We start from the raw sequence: 22,870 nt of genomic DNA, 5'->3' as shown, positions 1-22,870 counted from the left end.
TGTGACCCCAAGCTTTTAATACAGCCCTCATCTTAATATTTTGCAGGCAAATCAGCAAATAGTTACAACAAATCTTAACATCTTACTTAGACAATAAGAAATTTCCAGTAATGAAATTATAATAAGCTGGTATTACTTAGGAAAGACACCTCTTTGCTTCAGATACAGATAAAGCTGATAGGTGAAAAACACCATCAAATCCTGGGGAAAAAGTATTTCCTGTCTAAGGGGCTTTTTGCAAGATAAAACTATGGACTGGATAAAATTCAATTCAAATTAATATGAAACTAAGAGAATTTATATATTTTATGATACAGGCAGGTAAAAATGTGGTTCTCTTGACTGAATTACTTTTTGTATCAATAATTTCGTTCAAGCTGAATGTTGAAATGCATGTAATGTGCCTGCTTCTGAAAGTCTCATGCATTTTCAGGAATTGTGTTTTCTGAGACAATCTTCTGTCTGGCTCCTAACCTAGTGGTGAGGGCACAGGGCAGGGGGGACGGGGGGTGGTGGGGTGGTACTTGACCTCAGAAATTGATAGATTTGGGGGCAGAGGGTAACTTTGTTCCTCCAGCTCTTGAATTTTCTGAGGATTGATTGATTTTAACTTAAAAATTGTAACTTTAGTGTATTTTCAATGTGAGACACATGCTAGGTTATTTATTTGGAATTATTTACACTTGAGTAAGCCATAATTATCTAAATAAAGCCAGGGGAGAGAAATTAATGTCTTGCAGAAGTGCAGGAAATCAACCTGCCAAAGCATCTGTGTTTTAAGGAGTCAGGTACAACAACAACAAAAAGTTTCACTGTTTTTTTCCAGATGAATGACTTTATCCTAAATGTGCACAGGAAAGGTAGGAAAATATAATTTAGAGTGTGTCCATGACCATCACCTTGAATTTAGGACTTGGCTGCCGGAGTTCAGTAACCAATTAGGTAAGATGAATCGAACCATCGACATAGTAACAAGTACACGGGGACAAAGATGAAATAAAAGAGCGGAAGTTGGCTACATTTTGTACTGGAGGCTATAAAAGGCTACAGCATGATCTGAAAAGGAGTTGGATCTGCCAACCTTGCTGTTTTTCACTGAGCTTCATCTTTTTACTGTTCTGTTTCTCATTGACACATTAGCTGCTGCACCAATACATCACATGCACATGGCTAAGTCAATCCTGAATTAGATGAGCCATGGAAAACCATAGAACCTGCCAACAGAGAAGAGATTTAGCCAAATATTTCTAAGTAAAGCCTGAGTATGCTCAAACTGCCAAAGAGCAGCATTTGCAAAGACAGCAGGGAGGTAGACGGACCCGCTCTGCACTGATCTAATCAACTGATCTTGAACCTTTGCTTGTCTGACACTTCTTGCTCATAATATCACAGAAGGAAGATTGTACAGGAGTGAGTTCTACTGAAAAATCTTGTTCTTTAATGATTGGAAGGAACTAATATGGAAGCTAGAAGGCCTTTGAGGCAGTTTTGCAGTTCAGATGGCTACACTAGTTCCAGGTCAGACGGGAGTAAACAAATGCTCTTCTAAATAAAACAGAAAAAGTAATTGTTTTTTCTCTCTTCCTGTCCTGCACAAGTGCTTCACCCATTTTTACTGCCAGCATACAGTAAACATGATATGACATATAAGTTTTTGATCAACCACAAAGAAGTTTTCCAGCATCTATGGAGCCAGCTAGTAAGCACAATTTATAAAACAATGAATGACTAACCCCTGTAACCATTTTAATGACCCTAAAATAAAGTGCTTAGAGCAACATCTGTCTCAGCAGCTGGGTTCTCTGCATGAGTGGGCAGAGCGACACATTGGGACAAATTCTGTTCTCCCTTTTGACAGAAACAATTGCAGCAGATCATTTTTATCGTAATCAATTTAGGTACAGTTTCTTGGAAACCATCTGTGTAGTGTTCATAGATTGTGCTTAAGAATTTAAATGTGTGTATTTTTAGTTGCTTGATGTAGCATCTGCTAATGACCACATAAGTTCCAGTTTTTATGCATAAAGCTGTTTCCTTGTAAAGGGATTAGTAGAATGACTACTTGATTTTATCCTTTTAACTACCCAAAATAAGCTGTCGCAGCTTGAATGACATCCGCCACAGAGTGTAAGTTACAGAATTAATTGCATTTTTGAGCTGGAGTTGAAGACATAAGGATAACAAAGCATTAGAAAAACATATTATTATATTTCTCTCTCAAGTTAGTAATTAAAAATTAATACAGGTTTTGTGTAAGCATTTTAAACTAAAGAAGAAAAAATGTTTTTTTAGATCAAAGATACCTTTTCAATTCTTCCCTGGTTTTCCTGTCATTCTTTATAAGCTTTTTTAAAAAAATAAAAAAAATAGTAACTTTCAAACAATTATAACAATAAAAAGCAAAACCATGCTTTATTTTCCATTTATTTGAGAATTTTCTGAAAGGATAATGATTTTGAAAGTGTTGGAAATATACTGAAGAGGCATTCTTTTTGCAAAGAATAAAAAACATCAAAAATTTTCAAAATCATAATAATGGAACTCAACTCAGATTCTTTTTCTAGTGTCACATAGATTTAATTTATTATTATTATCATGAGGGAATTTATGATTCCATGTAAATGTACCACACAAAATTCATATACCAGCCCTCCACTCTGCTAATGGGTGCAGAGGTGGTTCCTGTAACTGTGCATCAGAGACTGGAACTCACAGAATGCTTCCTCAAAGGAGAAATATAGAAGGAAATCTCAGAGGAAATAATAATAAAAACCAAAACCAAACTAAACCAAATCAAACAAACAAAGAAACAAAATCAACAAAAAAAACCCCCAAAACACAAAAACTTTAAAAGATTGATATTTACAATTTTCTTGTTTAAAAAGATTTTGATGGTGGAGTCTGCTTACCTCAGGCATTGGACTGAGGCTTTGGGATGCACTCTCTCAAAATAGAGGCACAGGGCCACTTTCCAAAATAAGTAGAAGAAAAACACCTCTTCCCTCGAGGACTGGGGAAAACTATTTGTGATAGTTCTACAGAAATTTCCAACTGCTAGGCAGCCACATGAATGCACACCAGGGCTGCTATATATGTGTGTGTTTATGAGACATACATCAGTGGTTTCACACTCACAGCCCAAAACATGGGTGAGTTAATTGCCTTGTTCTGAGGAAAGGCCATCACTGAGACAAATCTATGTTTTTCAAGGAAATATGTTCACTTCTGTTTATGGGAGTTCATTGGATTCAATTCAGTTACAAACAATAGGGGAAAGGATGCATAGTGTTGTTACATTCTCAAAAATAGCAGAGTCAGAAAGGAGAGACATAATAATAAAAACATTAGTAACAGAAATTATTAAAGGTACATCAGACATGCAGAGATAATTTAAAATATCTATGTATTTGTTTTGGTTTAGGGCAAATTTGGGAGAAAACCTCCAAAGGGGTTTTTCTAGAAAGCAAATTCAAGTGGCTCCTCCCCTAACTAGTTCGGGAAAAGATTTCTTAGGAGAAAAGTGGAAAAAACTGTTTATTTAACAGGCAAAATATTCAAAAAAAAGAAAAAAAAAAGAACAACATTAAACAATAAAACCTCTTGCTGCTCTGAAGAGATTACCAGTTTAGAAAGTCCCTTTCATGCGTTACAGCTCTGCTCACCCAGTCTGTTATCATCCCTTCAGCCCAGCCCGGGCCTGGGTGGGACACAGGTGAAAGTTCCCAGTGCTCTTCTGGGTTTTTAGTCCAGTGCAGTTTCAAACAGTTCTGAGTAAAAGAAAAAAAAATGCAGTCTAGGGACCTTCTCTGCCCCAGTTAGCTAAAAGCTAACTAAAAGCCAAGGAGAGCTCTGTCCTGCTGTCTGTCCATCTGCAGACAGCCCAGTCCAGCAGCAGGAATGTGGAGGAGTGAGTGCAGTTTCTGAGAACAAACTCTGTGCTTCTTCTTCCCCTCACTTCACTCTCAGAACCAGTCTTAAAGGTGCAGAACTTAATATCCAGCATAAACAAGACAGACCATCGGGGATCCAAGCATCATAAAGTCACCCTAGGGCAATCTATTTATTATCCAGAAAGGAGTCAAGCAGCAAGACAGTAACGCTTGTAGAGAGCATGAATTTATTTAGGTTTTATTCAAATCCAGGAGGACAGTGAAGGATTTCATAAAGAATAAGCACCCCTAAAATAATACAGTAGCAGATTAGCACACTTGATTAAATTTGAAGGCAGCCAATTGAAAATATATAAAAGGAAGAAAAACAGACAATATGCCATTAAACTTCATAAATCACTGACAACAGATAATGCTAAGGCCAGGATTTTAGCAAAAGTCAGTAGGGAACTGGACATTTATATGAATACTGAGAATACACAGAGTTATAATAGTAAATGCTAAAAATAGATGATGAAAAGGAATGTAAACCTCATGTTCGGGAATTTAAGCCAACTTTCAACTCTTAAGAATGAAGAAAAAAGAGTTTCATAAGTGTGTGGATGACTTGCTGCCCACTGTGGGACTTGCGCTGTCCTCTGGATATAGGACTGTGGAGAGCAGGGACAGAGTGAGCACTCCCACAAGTCTGATCTAGCTTGGAAATCTTTATATTGCTCTAAATCACTATTATCAGTGCTGCATTGTATCCCAAAACAAACCTTCTTCCCTGGGATTTGGAGATATTAAATCTGTACTGTAGGAATTCTTAGACAAACTCGATTTGCAACAAGTTTGCAGAAAGAATCTCAAATTACAGACTGGTCATGGCTCATGTCCACACCACGTATCTCCCCAGAGGAGCAGAGGGGTGAGTCACAGGTGAAGTGTGTGCTTCACTGGACCTTTGTGTCATCAAGAGCCACATCAAACAAGCAAACACTGCCCAGATGAGTTCAGAAAGGCTTTGTGGATTAATCCACTTCTGCAGCCCAGCAGGCCACTTCAGAAGAAACATTTTGCTAATTAGGAGTGTCTTTGGTAAGAGAAGAGCCACATAGTCTGAGATCCTAATGAGCCCATCTTCTGTAGTTTTATTGCTTAAATGACTATTCAGAACTATGTAAATCTAAAGGGTCTTACAATTTTATTCCCTTTTGGATTCTTTTTTATTTTCAACATAAAAAGAAAATGCAGATATAGTGTTGACACTTAGCAGAAGACAAGTCTAATGATATGGGCAAACAACTGTGTTCCTGAGAAGAAGCTCATAAAATCCATCTAATCTGTGGGAATTACCTGTGTACAAGAGTCCTTACCCCTACCCTTCAGTAAAGCTGGATAATCTCTTTTACCTTTGCTCTGCTGCAATATTTTTCACCATAGCACTCACTGAAACAAAAAACATAGAAGACAATGGCTTTGAAATAATACCACAGTTTGCTTTGCTGTAACTTTTCTCATGTACCAGTGCCCTAACTCTGTCTACAAAGAGGTAAAAGCTTTTTGTAACCGTGATTTGCATCATGGAAACAAATTCAATCTTCTATCAGATTTCTGAGGTAGCACAGGATATGAATTTGGTATGTTCCTTATCTGAGGCTCTTTATTTATCTCTGCTGCATAATGAATGTCCTTTGTGTGAGTAACACAAGGCTATCATATAAAATATTCCCCTGTTAAAATGGTAACCATCTGCAGAAAGTCTCAGAAGCATCTTTGGTTGGCAAATGTTTAGGCCAAATGCTACTAACATTTTAAATATTACCTCATATACAATGCACACAGACAGAGGTACAGAATCTTCAACTATATTCCTCCTTTGTAGTTTTCTGTTCTGATTTAAAGGAAGGTTGTTTTTTTTCCTCCTCACCCCTGCAGCCCTGAAAGATTTAATCACAGCCCTTTATTATTAGCTGGTATTTCCAGTGTGTTCAAAATACTACAGGGTAGATGCTAATACTGTACAGCAGCACATCTTTCTTCCATTCCCTGCAAGCATATCAATCTACTGCTCAACAAACAAGGAACTGTGCCAAAAGAAACCATGTTAAAAGGAAGGTGCACAACAGTGGTAGGGAAAGAACATAATTTGAAGTTAAAGCAATACTGTTCTCAAGAGGATAAATGATTTGTTTTAATAATAATAGCTCTATGTACAGATTGGAAACCTAATTTGGCATGAATCAACAATAATGCTATAACCATTCTCATGATTTCTCATTTGCTTTTCCATATGAACAGTGCCTTGGAAACAGTGAATAATGGCTTGTGTTTTATACTTTAATATGTATTTTAATAGCACATTTATCCAAACAAGCATAATGTTAGTCAGATCACCTTCACAAGCTCTTGATAGATTTCATCAGCCTGCTGTTTTCTTCATGTTCCTAAGAGATTTTATAGTTCAGAGTGTTTTGCTTAGTTTCTGTGTTGTGTGTGTTACACACATAGAGCAACTAGGAATGAGCTCTCCCAGGAAAGCTTCCCTGACTTTCCCAGGGATTGCTGGGTGATTTGCAAAATCTACAAGCACTGTATGATTTCAGCTTCTCCTTCCTTTCCTTTTCTCTTCAATCACAATCCCTACGGTTTTTTTCCGTCACAGATAGACACTTTTTTTTCTCTCTCAACCTTTTCTACCTTGATTTCTCACATTTCCATTCCTGTGTCTCTGCATGAGCACATTTTCCAGAATCATCAAGCTTATGAACATGGTTATATTTTCCAGCACATTCACTCTTATTCTTCACTACTTCGTAATAGTCTCTATCTCTCTACCTTGTACTTTTTCCCTTTCACAATAAAAAAATGTTTCAGTTTCTTCTTGTTTAATAATTTTTTTAAAACTGTAGAGTGAACTCACTTGCTTCTCCAAATGCTATTATTGCTATCTTATTCTATTTTTAAAATTGCAGAGTATATTATTAATGTTAGTTGTGAAGATTTGTTCTCACAACATTTTCTTTTATTTCCAGGTTCCTTTCTCCTTTTCTCCTCCTTTTACTTCTTGCATTCTACAACATCTGGTCCAAACAAAGTTTAGTGTGCTGTTGACTTTTTATCAAAAATTACACTGTAGTGTTTTGTTCTCAGCCTGCCCTTCACCCAGTGTTAGCCCATACCTTTCTATTAACTGATGATTCTCTTTCATTAAATCTTAACATTGCTGGGCTTCCATTATTGCATTTCTTATGTTTCTGCTCTTAAACTTTTTATTCTTCCTGTGTTACTTTTTTCTCTCTAGAGGGTCCGAGTGCTGCCACCTTCATACTACTGTAGAGTCCAACAAATCATTATGGATCCTCTTTCTTCCTTCACCTCACCTCACCTCACCTCACCTCACCTCACCTCACCTCACCTCACCTCACCTCACCTCACCTCCTAATTCAAACACACCTTCAACAGCTCTTCCTTTGCAAAGACCACCTCTTTCCTTCTGACCCCTCTCCTTCTGTTCACACTCAAACCTCATCCGGAGCAGCTCTTCATGTGTCCCTGTTCATCTATTCTGTTCAGAAACAAAGCTCTTCAACTTTCTGTTTCCAATGCCCACAAGCTCTCTCCACTTCTATTTGCTTCTCAGTCATGGTCTCCACTACCCCTCAACCAATAAATTAGGATAAAAACATCAAAGATTTCCTCCTAGAAACTGTGCTTAAGTGTATTAAATATAAGGAATTCAATAGCAGGCTGGTAGTAGAAAAACATTTATTGGTATCAACACCCGGAATATTTGTGATTAGCACCGTGGTTATAGGACATGAAAATACACTTCAATCTATGACGCATTATAGTTATGTTTATCTAAAGAGAGAAGCCACTGCTACTCTGAATAGAAAATCTTTTTTTCTAATAGCTAGTCACAACAAATTTATTCCAGACTTTTGATTTTGTGAAAAAGCAACTGTTATAAAAAGGCTTCAGATGATCTTTACAGAAGCCCTCAGAAAAAAGTAAACAGAAGAGCCAGCAGTGCTCTCTACCAGAAAATCTGAACATGAACTTTATTAATATTCTTAATAACCAGAAAGCAATTAGTGGAGTGACATAGTTACACTGGAATAATTACTGTTAAATGGAAATTATACTTTTTTTTCCAGAAGTTATACACACATACATTTTATAGCTAGAAAACACACATAAGACTGTTGTGCACAGACCCTCAGTAGAAAACTGGGCAATTGTCTGTGCCTGCATTCATTTGTAGACAGCATAGCCAAGGGTCATTAGTTTAATAGGATATTGGTTTTTTCTGTCTCTCTAAAACGTCTGTTGAAACATCCTCCCAGGAGCCAAATTGAAGAGGTGAGGAAATAAACAGCAACTGACAGCTTTGATCACTGACAGCCAGAGATCCATTCAGCCCAGAAAGTACCATAGGGTAGGAATCAGAAAAAGCAGTCACAGAGCAAGGAAATAACGACCCTGCAAATGAGCACGTTCAACGCCTGAGGTAAACACACTCTGAACAAAGGCTAAACCCAACAAAGATCATCTAGAAGACCACAGATGAAAAAGAAATATGGAGATACAATATATGGGTCATGCAACAAGAGTGATGGTACACACAGGAGTGAATACTGGAGGTGGAAAGAGGTTAGGAGGATTAAGAAGCTTCTCAGTTATACACATGCATGGGTTAAGAAATGAACGAAGGATTTCAGCAAAAGTGAGAGCAGTGGATATAATTTGAATGATTTCATTTAGTATTTGATTTACCCATTATCCTTTTTAGCCAGCAACACAGTTTGAGCTCCAGTATGATGCCTATGTGTCTGTGGAGAGATATAAAAGGGATTGATTGCTGCAGAACCTGTTGCCTTCCCTACAGTAATGTGCTTAAGGGGAGATCCCAGGGACAGCTGGGAGTGATTTATGATTGTTACAGCTTCACTGCCAAGACAAAGGTAAAATTGGGATGATTCCCTTCCCTCTGATAAAATTCTACCTTTCTCTAGTAGTAAATAATCTATGCCAGAGATCAGTCCCCTCTCAGGGAAAGGAAATGATGCTGAAAAACGTTCTCAGGACTTCAGAATGGATTGTTTCACATTTTTGGCAGGTATTTTTAAAGTGTTTTGGAGGGAGTTATATCTGAAAGCCTTCATCTGGTTTTATTCTCATCCCTGTTCAAGCTTTACAACTGGAGAGATTGAGCTATTCCATAAATATATATCAAAATATATAAATGATAGATCTGAAGCAGACTTTTCTTCAAGTCGGGATTTAAAGCCCTAAAGCATCTCTGACAACTGGTGTTCACTCTTTCCCCCACATTGTTGGTACAATGCAGTTTTGCTGAACCAGGAAAAGAAACATAAACTTCAGAGTATTTCCTCTTTTTGACACAGGTAGAAAAATTCCTCCTTCTTAATGTAGTACTAAAATCTGAATGAATCTGGGGTTCTGAGTTGAAAATTCCTATATTAAAAAATTGGTAGCATATCACAATTTTCTGTGTTGTACATTGTTGGAAAAAAACTGATTTCCTCAAGAAAAGTGTTATTTATATTGTTTTGGTTTGGTTTGTTTTGTTTTAAGAGAGCTTTCTCAGTTTCAGTGTAGCTCTCAGCACAATACTCTCAGCTCATAGTCTTCTAATGCCATAGTTTTAGGAAAGACTTCTGGTCTTATTGTCTTGGTTATATCATGGATCAACCCCTTCCAATGCAGAGTATTTCCCCTGGAAAGGAGGAAAGATAGCAATTCATGCATCAAAAGCAGTGCAAACAGCTGACAGCCATCTCCTGCTCACAACACACTCAACACATGGAGCAAAACTGCCAATGTCACCTGTGGGAGGGAGTGTGGACACTCTCCCTCACCTCCTCAAAAATATCTCCTTTCTCTGGCAGCAGCAGCAGCACCAGCCAAACGTCTGTGTCAGGCTGCAGCTGTGAGGGGAGGAATGTCACATGCTCAGTTGGAGGGCAAAAAATCTCCATCTGGCCCTCATTGTTGCTAGGATTAGACCACCCCTGACTTACATAATTAAGATATAGGTAAACAAATAGAGAAACATCATAAATATAGCAATAAATGAATGTCTAAATAGTATTATATTTCACTTCTAAATGCATTATTTTATAATATGCAGCTATATTTACTTAAGTGTCCTCACATGTAGAAGATTGGATATGAGCCATTGGAAAGGATGAAATTTCATTTTTGCACAATTGAAGAAAGACGTGGACTCAAACACTAGTTTCAAGATTAGAAGTAATTAGATACAACCACATAAATGTTATATGGTACAATCCTTACTTCTGTTTTATTGTATTTTATAATTACTAATTGCATATGACTTTAAATGTGCTTCACTTTTCTGCCTCATATTTTTCACTGTTTCAGTTCCCTCTATTTATCTGAGTATTAACCTGATCTTACCTATCTCTGAAACTCACTTCATTTTGTTCAAGGAGGGAAGTCCACAATTATCCTATGAAATACCAAAATAAGCGACGACCTGGAAAATGGTAAGCCATCAACTGCTGCCTTTTTTCTCATTATTCATGTCATGTTTCTATGAATTAAATAAAAATAGCTTCTTCTTCAGCCACACTTCAATGCAATATACAGTTTTCTCACCTAAGCCTCCTTTCTTTTCAGGGCACTTTGTGGATGTGGTTTGGAGTATGCAGCAAGATCACAAATAATCCCTGCCTTGAAAGATCTGTAAAGAAACTGTCCACCAGAACTGTCCATATGCTTTTGCATTTCCCCATCTCTGTCAGTGAGCAGTTTCAGACTGCTGACATCCAGCAAAACTGTACTGTGTATGCATTATGAAATGATCCTGAAAAAGTAGAGCTGATGCTTGACATTGCGCACACCTGCATATTAGGGGAACAGAAAGCCTTCCTGTCCTTGAGTGTGCCCACATCCTGTGCAGGTGCTTGGAGAGGGATGCATACACAACTGATCTTCTCCAGGAAGACTGGAAAATTAGCTCTGACAGAGAAGTTTGCAGTTAATAATGCTACTCATTTTCAGCTGATAGAGATGTCTTCTGTGCACTGAGGCTGATTTGGGGATCTAGTAAAAACGCTATTGCCTTCTTTCCCTCTTATTTAAACACAGAAATTATTTCTAGAACTACTCAGTACTCCTGTCAGTGTCAGAATGCAAAGTAAAAAGGCTAAAAGTCAATTACTTGAAATGTCTAAAAATAATGCCATTTCAGTGCTTGAATTTATGAAGGAGGTCTAACTGTTAGGTATGGTAAACTACTGGGCTTAAGATGATGAGAGCCTTCAGTCACTGAAGCCTGATAAAAACCCACCTTTGCCTGAAGAGGACAAACTTGTGAAAGTTGCATCAAGAAGGCTTTGTGAAATCTTATTTGTTAAAAAAAAAGTCGCCCATATTGTTCACTAATATATGAAAACACACAGTGGGAATAACTCACTTAAACCATTAATTGTACCACCCTGCTGTGATTAGAGTGACTCATTATCTCCTGGGGTGTTTAGGGGACATGGGTTTACTGTGCCCAGCCCTTGTGTTGAAATGCTCAGAAATGCCAGAAGATCTTCCCATCACACTGAGCAGGGTTTCTTTTAAACAAAGCAATGCCTTAGTGTCTGTGTTTCTGTAACAATGACCAAGGAGCTACTTAGTTCCTTGCCAATTTGCCTATGTCCTTAAGGTAGTGCCACCAGCTGGTTATCTTCATTCTGCTGTAGATTGTGACTGGCATATCAATACCTCATCAGGTTCTATTTCCTGCAAAAAGACTGCAGATGCAACATGCCACAGAGAGGAGGAAGACTATAAAGATTTTTTTCCCCAGAGCAGTAAGGATGCATTTCTCATCTACCCACCCCCTGACAAATACTGATTGTGTGCTCTGCTGATCAGGATATCTCTTTGGAGTGTGCAGTAATGTCACCTGTTTGGGTATAAGCTCCTGGATCATTAGGGCCTTCAAGAAAGATGAGGAAAAGATAATCCTTCACACTGTAGGATGTCACTGTCTCTGTTTGGCCTCTGTGCAGACATAAAGCTCCCTGCAAACCCCACAAAGGAGCCTGTCAAACTGGTAATTGTTATTTCCAATTCCAGCAGGCCTTATAAATGCCTACAACTAAGCCACTGAAATAGTAGCATTTGCAGTATTTCTGTTAGTGCTTGGAGATAATCTCATTGTAAAAGGTATCTCATAAAAACAAATATGACTCTGCTTTACCCAGAACCCTCCTATTTTTGGCTTTTAACTGTAGATTATATGACTTCTGCCCGACCCAGTGTGGGGGTCATAACAAGAAGGAAACACTCTTGGCATATTTCTTAATATGCTCTTCACTTAATGTAACATTTAAACCAATACACAATATGCACTGTATAATTTTTGTCTTTTTTTTATAGAAAGTGTTGAGGGGATGACATAGGGAATAGAGTGAAGCTTATCATTAACAGAGCTAGAATATGTCCCATCTGAAACCCAGGTGGGTTTGGCAGATGGATATAAAGTAGTAAATGGAATATATCAGTAGAGTGTGCAAGCTGGTGAGAGCTAACTGCCTGAGTTATTTTTGTTCAGTTGAGCCAATTGCTATTTTCTATAATGATAAATGAATTTCATCTTCCAGATTTTAAATTGGTATATTCCTCTGAAATTTTATCATTTAAAAAAAAATTAAACCACTTGGAATTTAATGTAATCAGGTCAAGAAAAAAAGAGTAGAGAATGAAAAATACTATTTTTATTATATATACAAAAATATATTTTTATATTTTATATATATATAAAGTCGTAACATATATATTTCTCAATACACATTGAATTGACAAGTTATTATCAGAGTTACAGATCTACTAAAAACTTGCAGAAGAGCCCAGAACAGTACTATAAAAAGCACTATTATCCTATATTCCATAAAAGAAACAAACCATCTTTAAGATGGCAGATCCTCACTTTTTTTGTTGTGGGACCATTTTAGTTTTTGTCTTTGTGGCAACAATCAGCTTTTAGATCAGCAATTTTCTTATATATTTGTAGCAAGTGAACCTACTTGAAGTAAATACCATATAAAATGGGTAAAAAAATGTAAAGAAATTGTCATGCTCTGTCTTTCTCTCCTGATCCCAACTCTGAGTTCTCCCTGTGCTCAGGTACCCGTTATCTTCACTGGCAGGAGTTTGGTTTTGCCATTTGCTAATGCAAAGAGTTACAGCTGCAACCCCTGGGCAGATGTTAGATGAGTTGTAAAAATGGGAGTGCCATCATGCCATTAGAAGATTTCACACATAGGGTACATACCCACATACCTACATGGTATTCTCAGGCTGGGGTTTGGGACAGCCCGTAACCACATCCCAGTCTCAGCTGCATCCTAGAATAATTCTGTTTCTGCCTAAAGTTTTTTTTTCTTTTCAGCTCATTCCTGCCTCTGCTGTGTCCTGCAAGGTACTAGTAGGCAAGCAGTAAAGCTTGCATTTTGGGGAAGGACTACTCTGTCATTTCTTCAGGGTCAGCAGAATGCAGCATGGCTTTTGGATTGAGCTGTCTGCTTATTTGTTTAATAAAATACTGCACTTCAGATCAGTTTTCTGAATGTTTGTTTAAGCATCAAATGCCTCATATGAGCTTTTCTTTGATGAAAAGCCCATGAAAACAATCCTGACATGTCCTACAGCACACACAGTGATTTGAGTGCTTGTATTGATATATATTTCATTGTTTCAAAGCTCTGCAGTCAGCTTAAATGCATATGGGGCCTGCTGGTCCTCCTCCACCTGAGTTCTGCTCTTTTTCCTTCCTCTACAGACAGTAGACAGTAGCTGGGTTTTACAGCACCCAACACAAATTGCAAGAGTTTGTTTTGACCAGTGGGAAGAAAACAATCCCCTGTTAAATTCCAGTCTGTTCCTGCTGGCAAATGCCTTTTTGTGCTCTCCTCCCCTCCCTTTTGCCTACTTTGTGCTCCCCTCTGAATTTGCACACAGCTTTTGTCTCTTCCAGGAGTCACTGAAGCAGAGACTTTGCAGAGTTCCAATCAGCTCATATTGTGGCAAGTTATCTCCCACTGCAGCCTGAAACAGGAGATTTCTAGCCCTGCCTGAGTGGCTAAATTGATCATAGATTATTTTTTATTCCATACCTAATTCCATTTAAAATTTCTACTATAAAGAAGGCAATCACTGAACATGAAGTTTCAGCAGTGTACACACCATGGCAACTACATTAATTTCTATAGTGTATTGGACTATTTTAGCTAGTGTGTTGTTTGGTTTTTTTCTCCATAGTAGCGTAGTAGTTTAAGAGGAAGATAGTGGAATGATGAGCTATGCATTGCCATAACATTTTCATTTGTCCTGCCACACAGTGTCTCTGTTATGCCTTCTGTCATAATTTTCTTAATACTGAATTCTGCTTGTTATTTCACATTGTGTTTCATGGGTATATACTGAACCTTCAGTATGTGGTCATGAGGTAGCAATAACAGCAGTGTTGTGGAAGGTGTGGATTTAGGGCAAATAATTGCTACAGCAAAACCAAAATGCATGTGGGGTTTTTTACAGTTGCTTCAGCACACAAAAGCAATTCTTAAGAGATTCTTGAAAATTCCTAGAAGTGGTGCTTTCAAAATTTTTGATTAGAAACAATGGAGCCCCTGTTGATACTAAGGTATTCAGGATGACTAAAATTACTTGTTTATTTGAGACCTGAGCTGATATATCTTATATTCTCCACCTCTTCTAGGTTCTTTTTAACTTCCAAAACAGGTGAGATGTTTAAAAAAATCCAGGCTCAGAGACAGAAGTCATACCTCAATTATTTCTACATCTATGGATCCTCCTACCGCTGTTCATAATGGGATATGATGCAACCCTGCAGGATATCAGCTTTTATGCCAGTGTACAGTAGGACGCACCTCCCACAGTCTGCTCAGTGGTGTTTCTGTGCCAAAATGAAACATTTTAATCTTTCTTACCAAACTTTCTGATCATGCAAAAGAGTTCTATAAATCAGATGTAAGTTCCCTGAGGATGTCTTTGCTTCAACATTCAAGGTACAATTAGTAATATTTTAAAAGTTTGTGGGTTTCGCCCAGTAATGAATAAAACATTGACCAGAAATATTACCCTGCCCGCTGGAATTTACTACCGGACCTGCAACTATTATACTGAAAATCTGATGGTTTAAGTTTGTATCTGCATTTCACTGTCTAACACCCTCGCTGCTATTGGGAACCAACTAGCTCTTTGGTGTAGATTTTACACATCAAACAGGTCAAACATATCTCCTCTCAGGTGGCAGTGAAGAGCTCTTACTAGGGTGTAATCTCACACCTCATGGTTCAGTATCTCTTCACTTGCATGTTCATCCTTGAAGAAAGCTAAATCTGGTGCAAATATTTATTTTCTTTCTTTCAAGAGTTTCCCATTGCTTTGATTCAATGGAAGGAAATAAGAAGAAAATGGTCTAGAAGACCAGAAGGCCTGTGAGCACCAATTTTTTGTTCAGCATAGTATGAGACAATCAGTAATGTCTTAGTTCATTTCTTACTCAGCTAGCCAGCCAGCCATGCATCCAGCTATCCTTTTCCAACAAAAAACAGTCATGGTTTGATGATGTTTTTGCATCAAGAACTTGTCTCACAGTACAAAGACTTGGCCCTTGTACGCAATCCTTCATTTGTAGCCCATGACTCAAATAACGGAAGAGTTCCGCCTTAAAGAAAAAAACATACAAACCAATGCCATAACACAGATGCAGTTCAAAGCTGTATCTTATTAATTATCATGTTAGAATGGGGACAGCACAACTCACAGAAGTCTGTACACTGGTGGAGCAGTACTGAACATTGAGATTAAAATGCGAGTAATGACTTGAAATTGGATGTTCAATTCCACAAGTGGAACAACTCTTAAACTCATTCTTTAAAAAATAGGCACCATGTTATCTGTGCATAAGAAGGGAATGCCTGCACTTCTTTTTTGGTTTTTTGGCTCAGGGAGTTTAAGGATCAGTGTAAGGATCAGATACTTTGACTGAGTGGAGCACAGATGTCTAAAACAGGCAGTGTTTGTAGCACTTCCTTTCCATGCTGTATTTAAGACCATATATGCAGAAAACAGTATATAACAACACAGATACATATGAAGAAGGGTTACCATCAGGATATGTGTTTGCCCATTTAGTCTCTCCCAGAGAAAGATATTCAATTTTGGGTGTTTGACTTGCCTTTTGAACTAGTCTGATATATCACTGAAGCATCACAGAGTCCAATTAATGCTTCAACTGACCTCATTTGAATTAAAGCAATTACTTTAGAGATTACTTTCTTCCATTTAGTTATTTATAGCATTCAGGTTTTATGTAGAAAACCTCTGCACTCTAAGAAACAAGACACCAAGAAAATAAATTTGCTAAGTTTATTAAAAAGTTGGTTTCCTTTCCCTAGGGATAAACAGAGAATTGCAGTCAAAGATAAGTCATTGAATAACCAGTCACTTATCAGCTATCACACAATGATAATGAGTGTAATACTTATCATTCAGAATACAGAGGTACAAAGGTACCATATTCACAGAGATATGGGAACTGCTGGCAAATGCTACATTTTAAGTGGTATATGCACATTTTTTTATTGTAAATATTCCATCCAAATGTGTAAAAGCATAGAGAGGTGTTTGAACACATAGAATGTATTTCCACACCTACAGCCTTTCAGAGCTAGGTGACTTACCAGATACGTCCTTTTCTCATGAAAAACATAAATAAATAAAACAGAACAGATCTTTATACCAGAAGTTACAGCACTGAATTGGTACATGATACATTGGTTCAAGTGTCAACTTCAGTGTATCCAATAATTTTTAAAAACGAAGAAATTCCTTCAGGACACAGAGGTTGAGATCCATGTGAAGAATAGGCCAGTCTGGTTCATAAACATGCAGCTCAGATGCTGATGGCTGACAATTGAATCTGTGTTTTAGATCATGTTCAAATAAAATGTGAGAAAAAATTTGCTTTCAAGGTTAATTCTTTAACTGTTTTGTCAAATGGGGGGTACATGAACACATCTTCCTTATTCCTCTTTCTATCATACCAGCCCATAGTGATGCTGTGAGGAAATCTTGGTGTTCAGAGCACCCTGTTCTGTCGGCCATGATATCTGGCAAGTCAGGATAAAAGTAGCAATAATTTCACCTCACCAAAATTTTAATGATTCTAGTTAGACACATTTGCAGGAACTTAGGCAACCATTTTGCATTATGCAGTGGAACCAGTGTACTCCAAAGCATAGACTTGAGTCTCATCCCATGAGTACCCCAGCTGAGGGATCTGCTGCAGTATCTAAAGCTTCTCTGCTGGTCTGAGACATGTATTTTCTCTGCAAGGAGCCGGATATTGCAAAGAAGAAGCAGACCCAGATGCCCTTCTGATGCCCCCAGGGTGCCAAGTCAGACTTAGAAAGCATTCACAGATTTTACAGGTTATACCTGGTTCGTTTTCTCCCATTGGGGAGAAAAAAGGACTCAGGAACTTGAGTTGCTAAGACTCTTGATGGCTAAGTTTCTTTGCCATGTAGGGAGGACTCAGCAGTGACCCAGTACCAGTTTGTCCAGTCACATCAGAGAAGTCTCAGGAGCAAAATGAAATAGATGGGTTGACTGAAATACCCTTCTTGCACCAGAATTCCTGTGGGTAGTGCCTTTCTGCTAGACCTTCCTGGTTCATTTCAGGTATTTTAGCTGAGCTCAAATCTTTTTATCTAATAGATAGTTAAAAATCAACTCTAAATATAGTGTAGTGTAACTGTGTAATGATATGTTTATGTTCAGCTAGGGGAAAAAAAGTAAGTGAAAAGAGTAACAGTTAACAGTGTCACCTCCTGTTGTGCCCAAACTGTGAGATGCAGAAACTGGAGACAGCCTGCATAAAATTAACAAATAGCTGATCTGTGGAACCATATATTCAAACCTGTCTACAAAAGATCCTTCTCTACTGTAATCAAGCTGTATTACAATGGAATATGACAAAAATACTTTAAAAATGAAAATTAAATAGCTCAAATTCTTTAATACAGGGAATTTTAAAGAAATTTTTACCATTAAAAATTCCTTCATTTCAACTACAATAAAGCTATTAAATAATAGAAGCAAGAGGATGGATAAAGCTGCTTTGTTGCAGCTGTGTCAGAAAAATTAGTCATTCCCCAGGGGTTAACAACTGATTTGCTCTGATCAGACTGAAGGGTGGTGCAGTTCTAGTTTCTCCTTCCTTTCTAAAAATGTTAATTAATTTATCATTACACAAGGTATCTCTGAGTTTATTTTCTCCCAATGTCTCCTGGAAACTGAAGCAACAGAAAACCAGAAATAGGTTCAAACCACAGACTTTGGATCTAGATTTCTGACACATTAAATCTCAATCTGGAGTTTTGATATAGACTTTGATACAGATAAAAAGGCATCTCCAAAACCAATCTTTAGAGCAGTGAGTTTTGTAACACTGACAGCCCCATAACCCAGAAGCATCTCAATCTGGGGGTTTTGTTTAGTGTCTGTTTCTGCTTGTCTTTGCCTTTCCTTTCAAAACACTTTATAAAGACCAGAATCTAGTGGGTAGCAGCCCAGAACCTGCCAACACTTAATAATGCCCTCTGCACTAGCAAGGAGCTACAGCACAGGGTGCTCTTCACAAAATGTACTGTGAAAATTTTAGGGGACATATGCTTGAAATTTTTAATATTTTTCTTATTTATTTATGAGCATTCTTAAATCAAATCACACCTTGTTCAGGCATTCCTATACATAGCATTACTGCCTTTTAAAAGTGTGCTTTGCCATGAAATGAGACAGTGGTGTCTTCTTTGAATCAAAGTAATGATCCGTTTTCCTGGAACCAAATGCCTGAAAACATCAGCTCAGTGGGCATAGTTGAACTGCTCTGACACACAACCTCATGTATTCTTTGTATATCTGATCCCAACACCAACAAAATTATTAAAGAAAATTTCATCCCAAACTGAGCAGGCATCAGAGACCAAGGCCTGTAACCATCTCAAAGGCCAAATGATCCCTTTGAAAATATGAAGGTCTTGAAGCTAGTCTGAGTCTAAAACTTTTTAAATTAAAAAATCATAAATTTATAACCTCCATATCAGGAATTCAGATATTTGTACCCATAACTCACTGGTTCTTACTTAGGAACAATCCCTAGTCTGTCCTTCAGTCTGAAGACCTCCTTGTACTTCTTTGTTCAAGGCAATAGATTCTTTGAAATCTTTGATGCGAAATAAGTGATGTGAAATTCTTTTGACAAGAACTTGATTTCTCAGCAAGTACAAATTTGATTTCTAATATAGATGTTTAAAAAATGCAGAAAAGAAGTAACTACATGAACTTCATTTAGGCCTATTAGAAAAATCCTAAACTGTTTAACTGAGTTAGCGTCTTGCAGACAATTTTTGACATGCTGTGATGTTACTGTAATCAACATAGAAAAGTTCCTAACAAAGCAAGGATTTTCACCACAGGTAATAAATACAGCATTTTGTGAAGAAAATATCCTCATCATTCATTTTAAAGATCTGGTGACCCTGCTTTGAAGTCCTCATTTACACTCAGTAATTTAATTTTTCCTTCACATTACTGCATGTTGCTTTGACTGTGCTTTACCTAAGAATGACAATGCATCTGGAAGTCAAAATCCTACTCCTGAAAAACCTCTTATCCAGCTTGACAATGCAGCAGTTTTGAGAATGGTGGATGAGCTTCTAATAGAGTCCAGCAAATAGATGTGTTTAATGTATAAGCGCATTTTTGGAAGGATTAATCTCCAACCAAAGCATCCCCATTCCTGGAAAACTTGTGATACAGCTATTTTATTTTTTAATTCTCTGCTACTGAAACTGAGGAGAAGATGTCATGTCATTATAGAATAGAGAATACAACCTCTGAATGGTTTAATTTGTGCTGGAGTTGCACAGTTCAGAGGCTGAATTTGACACATCTCGTGCATTGTGGACTGAATCATTTTGGTGCATTGCCAGTGTGAATAAATCTTTGTGCTGGTTCAGAGGAGAAATTTGGCCAATGCACAAAAAGAAGGACAATGGGGAAAGGACTTGGCAGTGTCTGCAAATACCCCAGAATCTGCAGTGGTTGCTGCAATACGGCGACACGTCAAACGAGGGTATCAGAGAGCAGGACTCTGGCTTTTGGTGTCCATGTTTTGTGTGCACTTTCCTGACAAAACATCCCTGTTGCTGGGGCTGATTTTCTAAGACTAAGCTTTCCCTTCAATTAAGACAGTAATAGCATTTCAACAGTGTACTTTAAAAGGTTTCAACCAATCTTCTTGAATTATTGCAAAGTCAGATAAAAAGCCTGGAGTAGCTGCGACAAAAGCATTGTTTTCTATAGTGCACCTCAGTCGCCTCCTAAGCCCATATTCTATAAAATAAAATTTAGCTAATAGAGTTCTTGACCTTGCAGCTACAATTTCTAATTGAGTAAAGCTAGTCAGTGAGCTCTTATTTTTCTAATATAGCATTTCCCATGTGGTGGCCGCTCATCTCACCATCCAGCCATGTTGGTTATTTTACTCAAAACTTGTTTTAATATACTCTGCAGCACCTAGAACAAGAAACACACACACTGTATATCCGTCATTTCCATCTCGATGAGGAGAAAACAAAGGGATAATTATAAACTGCATCTCATATTGTTACTCTTGCACTCGACATGTGCATCTTTTTTTTTTTTTTTTCCACAATAAAGTGATTCTGCTGTGGAGATAGCACCAGGTGCATGGGGGTGACCTCACACACACACCAAATCGGGAGCTGACATCCATCACACTTTGAAATTTTGGATTTCATCATTTCCTGATCTTTCTAAAGGGATCACAGCACCTGGCCCTCACAGCTGTAGTTCATTTAGAAAGCAATTTAAAAACCGAGAAAAAAGCAAATGACATCTTGCTGCCTCAGCCTTGTCATTAAGTATAGCAGAATGGCCTTCATTTATGAGACACATGGCTAAGAATTAATATCTTTCAGTGCTTTCTCAAGTTGAGATTACAAAAGGTTTGAAAGACCACTAAATAATTAGTACTATGACTGAGGCAAGCAAAAAAAAAAAAAAACCAAACAAAAAACAACAAACCCAAAAACCCCCTCTCTTCTTCATTATGGATATTGAGAATCACACTGACTTCAACATGTTCCAAATGCAGTGGCCTTTGAGCATTTTGTCATCACTATACAGTAAACCTTCAGCTTCTATTTCCTCCCCTTTTCATCCTCTTTAGTACTGGAAGCTTTGTGCATATATGGATATCTTCTCTGCACAGTTAAATGTGCTTTTTTGCACACAAACTGTCTCTCTGCATCTGAAGGGGCTGCACTGAAGTTAAAGTATTTTAAACTTTTGCACAATGCACTCCCTTTTCCTTCACTGCTCGGCCGCACTGTGATTTGTTCCTTCCTTTTTTTAAAAATTTATTTAAATTTAATTTATCATGTTATGGCTGACTTTAATGCTTGTGGAATGAATGGCTAATGGCAGTGGCTAGAGCCAGCCAGCATGCGGGCAGGTGCTGTGCGCGCTCTCCCCACGCAGCTCTGCCAACGCATGGCAGAGCCGCAGCATCCTCTGGACATCCCGCCGCCCTCCTCGGCACAGCCCTGCCCCAGCCCCTGCCAAACTGCGGCCACGCTGCTGCAAGGACAGCTCCCGAGGTCTGATTCTGCTTAAGGAGAATGCAGTCTTGGGAGTTTTAAGGAAAGCCCCTGGTCTTGGATGCGTGCCCGTCCTGTCTGCGCAGTGGGGAAATCATACCTGTTTGTCATCCTGCCATGAGTCTTTGTGTGGAGCTCAAAACTGTACTGCCCAAAGTGTCCTCCCATCCCTTCCTTTGGGTTAAACTCACTATTTTCTGAAAGGTTTTTAGAAAAACAGAGCTTGTATACTGGGTAAGTAGAGATGTTTAACCCTTACAGGTAGCATAGCTGGAGTTACAAGTGTCATCTGATGAGACCCAGTTTTATATGACACATTTACGTCATAGAAATAATGAGGTAACAAAATTCTCATTTGTCCTGTTGACTCAGCAATCTTGGATAAATTTGAAAGGATTTCACATGCAAATGCAGTTTAAGTAATGAATCATTACTTTTTTTTCCTGTTGTATTAACTCAGTGCACTACTAGCTGCTGTATTTAGAGGGCTCCTATTTCAGTTCAGAGAAGTATAAATGGTCATTTTGGTCTTCCAAAGTTACCTCTGAATCTTTCCCTCGAAGAATGCTCTCAAGCTTTGCACTAAAGAGGATGTCAGGACCCAGAGGTTGTGGGTCCATCTCTCTGGACAGAATCAGACACCATGTTTGCTGATAGAGGCTGGATGCTGGGACTGTGAATGTGTATGTGGGCTTAATGGCTCAGTGCTGAATCTCACCCTGGTAGCAATGACACCCAAATGGATTCTTACTTAGTGCTTTACTGAAATCTTCTGGGGTTGAATCCACTTACTGTCAATTAATATCAAACTAAACAATTATAGCTGTAGATTTTAAATAATTTTCACTGCAAGGTAAACATTTCAGACAGGGAGAAACCCTAATAAAATCAATTAACCCTTCTGGGGATGCAAAAAGGATTTGCACCATTCCCTTTCCACTACCACTGTTCTCTTTGTTCCACCACCTCTAAGAAAATTCTCTTCATGAAAGAGTATGCTGTGTTTTAGTTAAACTACTCATTGTCTTAAGACTCTGCTGATCAGAAATTCATGTTCCTCTGGGCCTTTTTGGGCTACCCTGCCTTTGCATGTGGCTTCAGACAACAGCGGGACACATCTTCTCTCTTGCCAAACAGTATTTCTGTCTTCTGTACTAGCTCATTCCCCAAAATGCCACACCCAGTTCTTCCCTCTGAGAGTCATATCCAACTGACTCTGTGCCTGCAGAGCTTTCACTA

Source organism: Zonotrichia albicollis, chromosome 3 (genome assembly GCF_047830755.1).
Source record: "Zonotrichia albicollis isolate bZonAlb1 chromosome 3, bZonAlb1.hap1, whole genome shotgun sequence".
In the NCBI taxonomy this organism is placed as follows: Eukaryota; Metazoa; Chordata; class Aves; order Passeriformes; family Passerellidae; genus Zonotrichia; species Zonotrichia albicollis.
This window is presented reverse-complemented; position numbering follows the sequence as displayed.